Genomic DNA, 13,921 nt, shown 5'->3' on the forward strand with positions numbered 1-13,921 from the left:
CCAGGGACAAATTGCAAAGCAATGAGCTGCAAATGGATTACACACACAAACAAAGATCCATGTGAACAATTGTTCAATTCCAAACCCAATTAAAATGTATATCTCTTATTGTGTTGAATCGTTTTGTTTGTAACAATTGTGTGTTTAAGATTCATCTTGAGTGCTGCTCTGAGTGATGCCTCTATTCCAGTCAGAGAACCCAAGCCCATGATGAGGCCAGCACGGAAAAGTGAACATTTGCTAGGGATAAGGTCATTCTCTGCTTCAAGTGTGCCAAAATAATTTCCCTGTGCTTCAATTAATTCCTAAATGTCATTTCAGAAGAGAGGAAAAAAAAAAAACCGAATATTCAACGGAAAGGACTTTGAACTTTAAATGCCACTATACACCTAGTGTACCTCATTCCCTATTTGCGCTATACCTATCACTAAGATAACATCTGAACAGGCTGATAGCAGTGTTATTGCATTTAAACACTGATCCCAAACCGCTTCCAGGCAGGAAAGGTTGGGCGCGAGATAACCTAAATGGAAGTCAAAATGAGAATGAGCTTATTTTTCTCAAGTTGAAGATGAAAACTCAGAGGCAACCTGCATTTCATATACAATTAATGTAAATGATACTCTATATTAAGTTCAGGTTTCCGTTTGAGTTGAATGACAGCACATGAAAGAGTCAGGGAATCTTTTCTCTGTTCTGATCTGAAATGAGCCAGTACCCAGTGAGCTGGGCTTTGCTACATCACCAGGATAAAACAGGTCACTAGAACTGGATAAAACATCCCCCCCCCCCCCCCCCCCTTAAACTAACTTGTCTAACAAAGTCACAACTTTGTATTTGACTACTGTCCCCCAAATTACTTTTGAAAGTTAAAAGAAATGTAAAATGTATTTGAGTAAAGTTATGTCAGTTATTATGAATAATTTCACAATGACGTTTATGGAATAAGAAGGGCATTGTTAAACAGATAGGGCTACTGCTGTGTTCGGTGGATCGGTTATGTAACATCCCGTCAACAGGCCTTTCTCTGGGCCGACATGGTTCTGTTGTACTTCACAACTACAACAACACAGAGATTGGCTTTGCCTGTTGAAACAATTGTAGGAGAGACAATCCAGACCACTAAAATAGCACACTCTGACCCCAGTCTCTGCTCGTTATGTCAGCTCAAACCCATTACTGGTGCACATTTCTGTAAGCCAATGACATATCAAATGTAGTCTTGCAATCGTGGGGGGGGAAAAAAGTGTTGAGTAGCAAGACGAGTCATGCCTAAAGAGCTGGCACTGGCAAAGGACGAGAAAACAGCAAAGTTTTATCAACTTGGCTTGCACATGTTATGGTAATACCCATGAAAGAACATCATTACATAAATTATGTGATATAATGATGGCTTGTCGTACTCTTAAATAGTGCAACAAGCACGCACTTGAAACCTCTGCGTCTTCGCCTTGTTTCCCCAGCTCTTTATTTGTGGCCTGGATTCAGAACTAACGGTTGGTCATTAGACAAATGAATGCAATCATGTGAGAATAAACGTGCATCTCACAGGCTGCCGGCTCCTGAATATGGGTCAGGGATTGGAGCTGGTAGTTGGTAATGATGTCTGTTGGGGAAATCGGAAACACTCCAACACACGCTGTTTACTCAACTGACCTGAGATTGGAGATTTGATAGGCATCAAAATCCCTCCCAAACTAACAAATGAACCGTCCAAATCTGCTTCTCTCTCTCCCTCCCTCCTTCTTTTCTGAATGTGCAAGTGTCCAATTAAACATAATTTGTTTTTCGCAGAATGATTTGAAATTCAAATGTCTTTTCTGTGTCATTAATAGTGACAGTTTGGTCTGCACGGGCACCTGTACTATTCCCCCTACAGGCATTACTTTAATAATAATCTGCCTTCCTGCCTGCCATGCACCATGTTCTCCAAAGCACCTTATTAATCTGACAGCTTTACAGGATTTGTCACTGTTTCTGAGTTAATTGTATTTGTTTATGTTTACCCTGCAGTGCCATCTGTTAGCCATTCTCGCCATACAATTCCATTAATTAGTGGCACAGTTCGTATCAGAAACACAATATCAGGAGGTAGGAGGGGGTGGAGAGGGGTGGAGAGAGATGGTGCAGTGACAAATGGAGAGAGAGGAGAAAACATTTGTCAGATAAAGAAAGAACGAAAAAAGGGGGAGATTGTACGACGGGAGGACTAGACGGAAAACACCTCAGACTGATTGCGCCGCAGATGGTTTTTAAAGCGAAGGCAGATGGCATGTCAGATTGATTATTCTCATCACTGCTCGTTGATAAATACGAGCGGAGGATAGAGATCCTCGTTTCAGATGACACACGATGATAGAGATGTGTCAATTCACAGAAGGTTAATCCTGGTGCCATTCAAGCTGTTCCGGACTATTGGGACCTACCCAAGTGTGAAGGCATCACAGAGCACACTGGTTCCTGGCAAGCTGATTACACCTGTAAATAAAGCTGCACTTTTGATTAGGTGAGAAGGGGATTGGAATAATTGTTGCTATCTTTCCATTTCATAAGGACAGTTTTCCGTTCTGATATTTTCCATTCAGAAGGTGATGAAAGCAGCTTACCTGCATCCCAATCCTCAGAAATGAAATATCGAGGGTTAAATTACTTCCAAGAAACCGTGTGGCTCTGAGAGATGTGTTATGCGTGGATGTGTGGACTTGTTCCTGGCTTGCATGTCCCATTTCTTGATACTGACATAACATCTCACATTCACCGACATTCTCAGACACAAGCAGACAGATGACTTCTGTCACTAATTTGCAATTACATTTTTAATGCATACAGTGTGGTGAGAAACCCGCGGCTGGGTGGGGCAGCTGTGGCTCAGGGGGTAGAGAGGGTTGTCTATTAATCTCAAGGTTGGCGGTTCGATCCCCGACTCCTAGGTCATATGCGGAAGTATCCTTGAGCCAGACTCTGAACCCCAAGTTGCTCTCAATGGGCAGGCCAGCGCCTTGCATGGTAGCTCACTGCCGTCAGTATGTGTGAGTATGAATGAGTGAATGAGAGGCAAACATTGTAAAGCGTTTGAGTGACGCTAAGGCAGAAAAGCGCTATATAAATGCAGTCCATTTACCATTTAAACCTTTGAGGAATACATCTGCTAATTTATTAATACAGTTGATAATTTGGAAACAGGCAGAGAGTAGAGTAGTAGTATATTCCCACACACACATTTCTATGTATAAAGGAAAGACTTGCAAATACTTGCAATTGCAATTAACTGACGAGAGTATAAACTGAGAGAAAACAGTGATCACAATTGTGTTAGTAACTTATCGCACAACTTTTAGTTAGGGAGTAAATGGGTCATAAAATAGCAAATGTAAAAGTTTTGTGAAAGTTGCAATTACAAAAAAAGTTAATTCTAGTGGCACATGATGTTGTTCTAACACACTAAAACGGTATTATGGTGTGGTCCAAAAATAAAACAACATAACAAAGCAAAGCAAGAAAAAACGACATTACAACTAAACACACAGGTGTCTATGATGATCATGTAGGCCCTATGTCTTGCTGTGCCAATCTTAGAAAGGAACCTGCCTATTTACAGCCTTGTTTTTCTTTTGGTTGCTTGTGATGTGATCCAAAGTCATTGCAGTGAAGCACTTTCTCATTATTCTCAGTGTGTGGATGAAGAGTACTTCCAACTCCCTGTGCCTCTGAGTTCATCACTTCCTCAAAGGGACTTCAGAGTCTCAAGCAAACTGTGTAATTAAAGGAAAGCACACAACACGTTGTCTCAAGGGATGGCACAAACGTGAAATTCAATTGTAACTGCAGACAGAGTGTAGAGAAAATAAATGTAATCAAATGTGATTTGGCGTTTGGGCTTGTCTCATTTAATTTGAGTTATAGAATCTTACATTTCTATCCACTAGTGCAGAACGAACAGATCTGGTCCACAGCTGCAATGGCCTAAAGAAAATAATTAGCGACAAACCGTAAAACTATAACAAGATATAAAGGACTTTTGCAATTAGTTTATAATCTCATCTTGTGTTTTTAGCACAGCTAGTTTGAGAACCACACAAAGGAAAAACAAACATTCTTCTGTACAACCGTTCAAACCAAAGTATGTGTGGTTTACTGAAGTGGTTCTGATTGTAGCTGTGCAAGTTACCGAACAACTATGTCCTTGTTGTTGATAAACCCAGTCCAAGTCCTGTGTTTTCTAGAAGAATCCACCCAGCTATTGTCAAACACTTCCCAGTGGAAAGCAAATGTCTTCCTCTGGCTCTCCAGCCTGGGACATCATGGACTCATGGAATGTTCCCTGCCCAGAATGGCCTGCTCGCAATCTGTATGTATTAGCAAATGTTAATGACCAGACCACGGCTTGGCAATACTTCTGAATTCCCCCTCCTCTCCCTCTTTTCTGTCTTGAAAGAAACAGTGGAGGGATTCTTGTTTCAAAGAGCCACACTGCTGGAGACTCTGCTGACTGAAGGAACTCTCATTCTGTGGGCTTCTTTTGAGCATCTTTTAGTGAATTATTTAGTGCTACATGGTCACTGATATGAATTGCAAATGTTGTTATCGTCCATAATATTTGTACTTCTGGGTTTTTGAATGCAGTCTCTGAGAAATGTCCTGTTTAGATGTCCTGGGGTTTGGGGGCGTGTCGAGTCATTGAAGATAGATTATCCTTAGCAATAAGAGTTTCTTGATTGCGTACGGATGACCACTGTATTATCCTCGACCCTCTGACTTCCACATCCATCCATTTATCCAGTCATCATCTATCCATCCATCCATCCACCCATCCATCCACCCATCTACCCACCTATCCACCCACCTATATATACATCCATCCATCCATCAGGTATCAAGTCATCATCTATCAGTCCATCCATTCATCATCTTTCAAACCAGCCATCCATTCATTATCCATCCATCCAGTAAATTGATGTGTTTTTGGAAGGAAAGGGATAAGTGATCACGGTACCATTTGACATATTCATGATAATTCCTTTCATCCTTTCATTAACCACTCATCTCCACTCACCCCTAAATAAACACAATACGCTCCTCGCTGTCTGTTTCTACACATTTACATAGCAGAATGTGTAAAACGAATCGACGCGTTTAAAAGGGTTGAGCAAGCTATGGTAACGGGTATGTCATCTTGAACAAAGTGCACAACGGGTACATCTTTCACAATTCATCGGTTGAGTGTTCTAAACAAGTTCTTATCTGCGAGAAAATATGTGGCAACACAAAAGAACATACCTAGCTGCTGAATTGCAGATATTTATACCGGCCATTGCTATTCTACAAGATGTTATGCTGTGTGTGTGTGTGTCTGTGAGAGAGAGAGAGAGAGAGAGAGAGAGAGAGAGAGAGAGAGAGAGAGAGAGAGAGAGAGAGAGAGAGAGAGAGGGGGGGGAGAAAGTAAGAGAGGAAGGGAGAGATGGAGAGAGAGAGAGGGAGAGAGAGAGAGAGAGAGAGAGAGAGAGAGAGAGAGAGAGGAAGGGGGAGGGAAGAAGTGAGAGAGGAAATAAGAGTGTGTACCTGGGTGTTAATCTGGTATTCACTCTGTTTACCCTGCCTCTGTACCAGGTACACCACCTCAGCATCTAGGATGATCTTGCTTCAGCCCTTCAGCGCAAGGTGCAGCAGGAGATATCCCACAATTCCCAACAGCCTCATTTAGACTGCCTCAATCCCTGCTACTTTATTTGTCCCAAATATCACAATCTGTGGCTCAGCCAAGTATACGAAAGCTGAACCAAGTTGAGGAAGAGATTTCTAGGTGCATGAATATAAGATGCTGTATCATTGTGACAGTGTGCTTGTGACAGCAAAAGATGAATTTTGAACTTTTGATGACACCTTTTTACACAGAACCTCAGTTTAAAAAAGCTGTTGTTTTTACGTTTGCTGAATTTTTTAGGTGGAATTGGGTGCTGCTGCAGACCTCGTGAATATGATACGTTTTGATGCAGATTTCTAGAAGGCAGTAAGGCCATTAAGGATGGCTTTTGTGTCTGTTCTGTCACACAACATTAAACATGATACATAATCTCTGGACCATCAGAAACAATGTTATTGATTTATTTGACTTTTTAGTGTAGTTTATTGCTCTAGATTCTCATGCATAGGGACTAAAGCTTCACTGCAGTTCCACAGTCAGACACACCATCACACACACACACACACACACACACACACAAGCACTGAGACAGACTTACGAGGGGGAAAGTAAGCCGAAGGTTTTTAAAGTGCATTTTGGTGTAAAACTAAAACAGTATTAAAATCTATGTCAGCGTGTCTCTTCGGTCTTCAAGTCTCTTAGCCTCTGGCCGTCCTGGCTCAATCGTTAGGGTTCTTCTCTCCTCACAGCGTGTTTCTGTACCATAAAACATGTCTACATCAACCACCATGTCACCCCTTTTTGTCCCCTTTTGTACTCACCAGGAATGGGGTAGATGATAAACAGGTGTGCCTCGTTGAGGCTCTCTTCCCCAGCCCAGGAGTAAAGGGCTGGGTTGAGGCTTTGCGTTGGTAACGAGGCCAACGGGCTGCCAGGCCCATGGCTGACAAGGCCCCCTTGTCACAGTACACACTGCATGTAACCTCCTCTATTCATTATAGATGTCAAAGTGCTGAATATGGGCTAGCAGGTTCAGCGAAGGCAGACAACATGTCCCACTCCAGCTCAGGTGCATCATATTGTTGTGTCGTAACTGTCAGGTTACCATCAGCTAACTTCCTGTCGCCAGGCCTCGTGAGCCTCAGTAGACATGTCAGCTCCCTGTGCTGCTGAATGATGGACAGATCCCAGGCTCCTAACCTGCCCACTTAACTACCACAGCTCCTTAAGGATGGATCAATGTGTGTGTATTGGGGTGAGGGAGAGAAGAGAGGGTCAGAGAAAAAGACATAGGGAGAGAGAGAGAGAGAGAGAGAGAGAGAGAGAGAGAGAGAGAGAGAGGAAAGGAGAGACTGAAGGAGTCGTATTCTGCTTTTAGGCTTTGTGTAAACTGGCCGTGTTTCTGGTCCACCAAGGCACATTTGTTCTCAATGCTTGGAATGTAAGTGCTCTTTCCCCCTGTGTCCGTGTCGGGAAAGCTCAAGGTGGCCACACCAACGTACTATGAGAGAAAGTGGGTGTCCCAAGGAGAAGGGTCCAGCTGGACAGCTTGTGTAGTGTGAGAGATGGGCTTCAACCCTGCAGTTCTGTTTCCGTCAGCCGAGTTGAAAATGAATTCTTCGGACGAACATTTTCAACTAGCCAAATGGAGCAATTTATCAACAGCCACCTCATGCAGCTGTGACATGATACTATAGCAGGCTATGTTGCTATGTACTGCAACAAGTAACATTATGTTGCAGGCTATGTATGTACTGTAACAGGCTATGTACTGTAGCAGGCTATGTTACAGTACAAATCATTCTCAACTCGCGAAATGGGCCAGATTGATCTACTGTATCACAGCCATTTTGATTCAGTCAATCATTTGCAGTGACGGTGTGAATGAACGTCATTAGAGTACATTGCAGCCAAATCCCTCAGTCAAATACAATATCTTCTAAAGTAACAATATGTGAAGAAAACCACCAGCGAAACGAAATCTTTGCTCAAAAACAGCCACTGGCAATGTTTTCCAACATTCACTTTGTTGACAAATGAGTGTGACTCAACTAAATAATTATATTAAAAGCCAGTCTTGATGATGCATTCTGTTTTGACACAGTCATTTTTCATGCTTGTGTAGTGAAATGTGGCTCTCGAATGGATATTTCTCCCAGCGAGCGTTTTTAATAAAATGGAGGGGATGATGAAACAATATTGGATGTGTGGATATTTCCCCACATCGATAGGCAGCATTTAAGAGTCCCAGCTTACAGGCTTCCTGGATTGAGATTGACATCATAATAATCGTGTTTCATTTATTAAGTTCATCTGTTTCTTAAGGGGGGAGGGGGGTGTTGCAGCCTCTCACTTAAAGTGAGATGAACTTGTATTCTCTATTACAGACCATGGGTGGGATACTGCAGTGTATTGTCTTCATAGGAGTGTGATGTGTAACATTTGACTCCTTATGGTTTATTGTGGATTCATTGGTTAACAAGACACAATGTTATGTCATTAGCTCTTCACTGTGGTAGGATAATCACCGTAAGGATAACACATGCATGTGTCATAAGAATTATTATTTTTGTCAGCTGCTAAGTGTTGATCATTTATCAGGAAGTGTTGGACACTAATACATGTTCTTGTTCAATATGCTACATTATGCTAATAGTACGTTAAATGTTTGCACAGTGTGGTTTTCTCCTTAAGTGCAACATGATTGCAGTAGATCCTTTGCATAATCACACCTAACCAAGCGTATTTCAGTTTACGCATAATGTAGAACTGTAGAAGACAACAACACACCAAGTTATGGCAAGCTTGATGTCTCGATGGTAGTCTGTTCAGTGCAGTGCATTCTGTTGCCCAGCTGTGAGTGTATTCTGCTCAGATCAGAAAAAATGAGCAAAAAACACAGTCCTCTTCTGAAATGACAACAACGGCTCACACTCCGAGAAGCACCTCCACTTTGAGACTCGTGCACCACCGTGCCTACTCAAAACTAGATTAGAAACAACTTGAAAAGCATGCTTTGTATGAAGATAGCACCATGAACATACCGTCACACATGTGCCTTGTGTCAGCACTGAAAGATCATAGTCTTTACAATTCCATGCACTATGGCCGACAATACTTTATTAACCAAGTGTCTGCTTATTACTTTTGTCTTCCTCTAGTTTCTGTAATTTTGCTTACATCACACCCCCCACGAATCTCTCCTCAGCTCTTGGGACAACTGTGGACAGAAATAGCGGTAATTAGCAATATTGAATAATGTCAGGTGAAATGTTGTTTGATGTGCCAGCAGGTAAATTGGATTCAGAAGTCAGAGTATGAATAAATAACAAATGTGTCAGTTTAGGCTCTGTTTTCCTGTTTGATCTCTTCTGAGGTCGACGTCAACGATGAGTCAGAGGAGTTCAACTGAGGCGTGCTGTGTCCTATGTGGGAACAGAAAAGGACACAAGATGTGGTTTGTTGAGCGATCATTAAAGGGGTGAGAGGTCAAGAATAAACTGTAAACAACCTTTACTGAAATCTCTTCCAACATCCTTGAGGTATTACGTAATGAAGAGTAACTTCCGCAGCGCATGTAGACACATATTATGCTGTTCTGAAGCCAGGACAGACTTAAACAGGCTACATGTTTATTTTCCATCCAAAATAAGAATTACTTAATTGTTTTCTCCATATTTTTCTTTCTCTTTTTCTCTCTCTTGATCTTCCTCTATTCCCTCCCTCTCAACCATGTTTCGCATTACTTCCTACCACTCACTCAAACACAAAACTTGTTTAACTATGCAAATAAGCTTTTGCGGTGAACATGTATTTCTTTGTATCAGCCTGGCGTGGATGTTTGCAAACAGAGTTAGTTTGCCCCCCCACACTTTTCCTGACATGTTTAATACTATGCTAAAATGCTCCACAGAGCTCTGATGAGTGTGACAGCGTCTTGAGGAGTTTAGCTTGAATTGTGGACAACACATTGTGTTTGTGGCGTTTTGTTCTTCTAGCTCAAAATAATGAATCACGATAAAAGCGTAAAGCTTTTCTCCATGAATTCTCTAAGAGGAGAGCTTGTTTTTTATCCCCCGTGTCCTTTTCTATGAGTTTGTTTTCGTGTTCTGAGGGGCTGGTGTTTGTCCATCATCGATCCCTCACATTATTCATTTACTTGGTGAGTGCAACAAGGCCACTGAAGAGTCACTGTATGGGAGTGACACGGATGGTACGCACCATTGACTCTGTGTCTCGACAGATAAGACTCTGCCACCAGGGTTACACCACTCGTGCTGGGGTGTTTCTGGGCGGTGAGCCGGTCTGACTCCAACTTGGCTTCCCTGTAACTGGTCCTCGTGGAGCTGGCAATGTCACTGGACTCGTGGGAGTATGTGTGTGACCTGGCCCAGTGTGAGAGCGCAAATATCAGGTGAACAATCAGGTCAAGTGTGGTTTGTCTGGTGCATTGTCCACTTGCCGCTCTTACACACCTCATGGGCAAAAGATCAAATCACGCCAGATCTCCAGATGTCTTCCTCCCTCCCTGCCTCTCTCTATCTCCGTCTCTCTCTTTACCCCCCCCCCCCCCCTCCTGACCTGCCAAATTGAGACAGATTACAAAAGCTGCTCGCTCTCCATAAAAAAGTATCAACTATTCTGGCAGTCCAGAAAATGAACGTCTCTCCTCCCACACTCTGGCCGTGAACACGGAGGGTAATTATGAGTAATGAACTGTCAGGACTCATCACAACCTTGATCCTGTCACTCCCTCAAATATGACAACGAATAAAATGTTTGGCACTCCATTTGAGCAACCACATCAAGCTCCCAACCTCCCAACCGGTTCCATCGCTTGAGTAAACAATCAGACATGTTGATTTTCTATCTGGAAAGTAATTGTAGGTGTCAGAATATGATCGGGACCTTCATTCTAATCTCGCATTGACGTTTGCCCCATGTGCTCCGGCAATCAAAGATGTCTGGCACCGTTTTGGTGACGAGAGATTTCAGGGGCTGTTGTCTTGTTTACCGTGTCACGATGCGCGTCCATTCTGACAAAATCTCTGACAAATTCACTGTGAGCTCAGTCTACTCCTCGACCTCACATCTTTACTGTCTAGGCCGAGGACATGTACTGCTTTCACGTGAATCTTTGATTCCTCCGGTTCCACGCTGCTCTCAAGCCTGGTGTGTAAAGAAAAAGGAGCGATGGAACACAGAGATGACTCAGGCCCGTTGAATACAAAGGAGCTGCAAAATCCTTGCATGACCTCTGATTCCATCAATCCATAACTGTTCCCATGGGGGTGGTGGCAGATCCACAGTGACATTGCCAGCCTGCATTGCAATGCACCATACTGCCATGACCCGGGCCTTGTCAAAGACAATGACATGTTGATGACTTAACCTCATGTAGAGGAGGCCCAGGAGGATGGAGAGGGATGGGATGGAGAGAAGGAGGGATGGGGACTGGGATGAGAGTGGGTGCATCCCTGATGGTCTGAGGAGAGACTGAGGGATTTATTTACAGAGACAGGTATGGCTCCCCTCATGCCTAGTCCCTTCTGATCCAGTGTATGATCCATCAGAACAAGGAAACGGCATTCTAAATGGTCCTCATTTGAAAAGGAATTCTGAAGAGACAAAATGGACTGTCGTTCTTTCAATTTCAAATTGCCATCCACCTGAGTTTAAGCATGGCCTGTCACGAAACCGGCAATAACCGAGTATCCAACTTCTACATCAGTAATTGTTATTAACTCTGTCAGGAAACCAAACTGTCATGTTCAAAATGTCCTGTAAACACCACAAAGGTACCATAATCATCATCTCGTTATTGAAAAAGCGAATGCAACTGAAGTGCAGTTTAAGCACTCTCCACTTTCAGACCATATCTGTACTGTTTGTCAGAAAAGCAACAATCCCAAAAGCTTTGCTCAAGATAGTTCTGCCTCTGTATTAGCATCTGACTCCACTCCAAATGTGGAGCCATCCTGCTTCCTTTGAAACCAGATTCCTGCTGCACACATCAAAAGTCAGAAGATCAAGAGAAGGCCTGATTAAGCCCATGACTTATTTATTTACTTAACGCTGACATTTGCTTATTTGCCAAGCAGGCAGACGGCCTGTGTGTGTGCGCGTGTGTGTTTATGTGTGTGAGTGCTCTTATGTGTGTTTGTACATTATGTGTGTGTGTGTGGTTCTGGTGACAGCCACAGCCAGGAGCCCTGGCAAGCCCTCCCCCTCACCTACCCTCTGATTCCTGAAGACACAGCTGTAACCAGAACTGATGTTGCAGGGCAGCTGGACTCATACATGCAACAGCAGGAACTCTCTCCATTTATCTCTCTCCATCTCTCTCTCTCTCTCTTTCGCTCTCTCTCTCTCTCTCCCTCTGTAGCTCCTTAATTTTCTTACTCTCACCTCTCCGACTCCACATATGGACACACACACACTTGCACACAAATACACACATTTTGAAAGATGCAGATTAGAAGACTTGGAGGGATTTTGGAGTTTGTTTCCTTACTGGGGTTTGAAGAGATAATCGTGCAATTAATGAGCAGCAATCCTCCATGCATAGCAGGCCTGCTTTGACAGTCAATTCAGTTCCCTTTACTTTATTGATCCCAAAGGAAATTCAACATTCAAGACATGTACTTGGAAATGTATCACTCTTCCTCTTCTTCCTCTCTGTATACCTCCCTCCCTCTCCCCACATCACTTTTGTCCCTGTCACCGATCAATGTTTTTAACATAGAAATGAACTTGTCGTTCGCTGTAACAGTAGTCGCTGATGGGTGGTCGACTGTAAATAATCATGTCCTCAGTTTTACAACACATGCTTCTATAGAATGTGACCAAACCAGGCAGGGGCTTTTGACCTGTTACCCCGCAGTCTGCAGTCACAAGCTCTGAAACCGTCCCTGCTGAGCCGTCACAGTGTCATGGCTGCCCTCTCTTCGTGGCTAGACGGGAGCAGTGGACGACACAGCCCTTCTGACACTCCGACACACATTATCACTCTCTCACCGAGGCTCCTGCCTTTGATTCAGGCAGGCTTTTAATTGTCACTCTTCAGACCCCTCTGGCTTGTGATGTGTGCATCAAATAAAGCCTGATAGAATCACTCCCTGCCCGCCCCATCCAAACCTGAACCTTGTCTTTAATCCTGCTGGGCTTCCTGCCAGGAGAAAGGAAGAGAGAAGAGTGAGAGAGAAACATACTATGGAGAAAGGCTAAGAGAAATGCCTTTTATCAGGGAAAACCACATCTTATCATTTCTGCTCTCTCCTCTTCCCCTTCGCGAAGGTATTTTGCTTATCTTTCTTCCTCATTTCATCTTACTATGGCCCCCAAAATGTCATAGCCAAGCCATTTGTATATGTGAAATGAAAAGTGACTGACATAAATACGAGATACAGACTGCTGGGTGTTAGATGGCACATTGTATGACTTAAGCTGAACTCTTGAGCATGGATAAGTTTGTTATTGGCAGATGTTTGTTTTTACCAAATTCTAGTCTTCAATAGTCACATGTCTCACAGCTACTGTTGATCGTGTGTTTATTGCATCTAGCTAACCATCCAGCCTTGTGAACCGACATCTCCATATTGAAACCCTGACTCCAAATTGTGAGATTCTGAAATATTGTCCTTATCAGGCCACTATTCCTTTGCAGTAGATTTCAGATGTTATTGACTGAAAAGAGTTAATCACCATTAGAATACTAATTTCCACCCATTGACATCCTGAGTCGATGGTCAGCTGTTCTCCCCACTATGTCAGCAAAAAAAACTTGAGTCTTACAGTAAGACACCCACATCTGAGAAGTCGACAAAAAAAACTGCTAAGTGGATCAGCTGTCATATCACCTCTGTGCAATATCCTTAATGTGACATTTGTGACCCAATCAATTATTTGGACTTCCCACTTTCCTTCCCCCCTCTCGCCACCTCCACCCCTTTCCAACCAGTGTCTATATGTGGAGTGTTTTGCCCTGTTCGAACCCTCTTCCAAGGCAACCTTGCAGAAGCCCTGAGGCACACATATCACTTCTGACTGTTTAATCAATAGCTGAATTACTCTTATAAAGTCCCACACTTGAAATTACTAGGGAGGTGAAAGTGGAGGGACCCTGGCCAACCACTTAACATTTTTAATCTTCCAAAGTTTGTCTGGATCATTGAGAGGATGATGGTGAGGGAAGTGTTGCTGTAGATTACATTTAACTTTGACACCTGTTTTTAATGTTCATATATATCTATACTATATAGATAAAGTGCACAGTATATA

Source organism: Hypomesus nipponensis, chromosome 8 (assembly GCF_054491055.1).
Source record: "Hypomesus nipponensis isolate SF chromosome 8, ASM5449105v1, whole genome shotgun sequence".
In the NCBI taxonomy this organism is placed as follows: Eukaryota; Metazoa; Chordata; class Actinopteri; order Osmeriformes; family Osmeridae; genus Hypomesus; species Hypomesus nipponensis.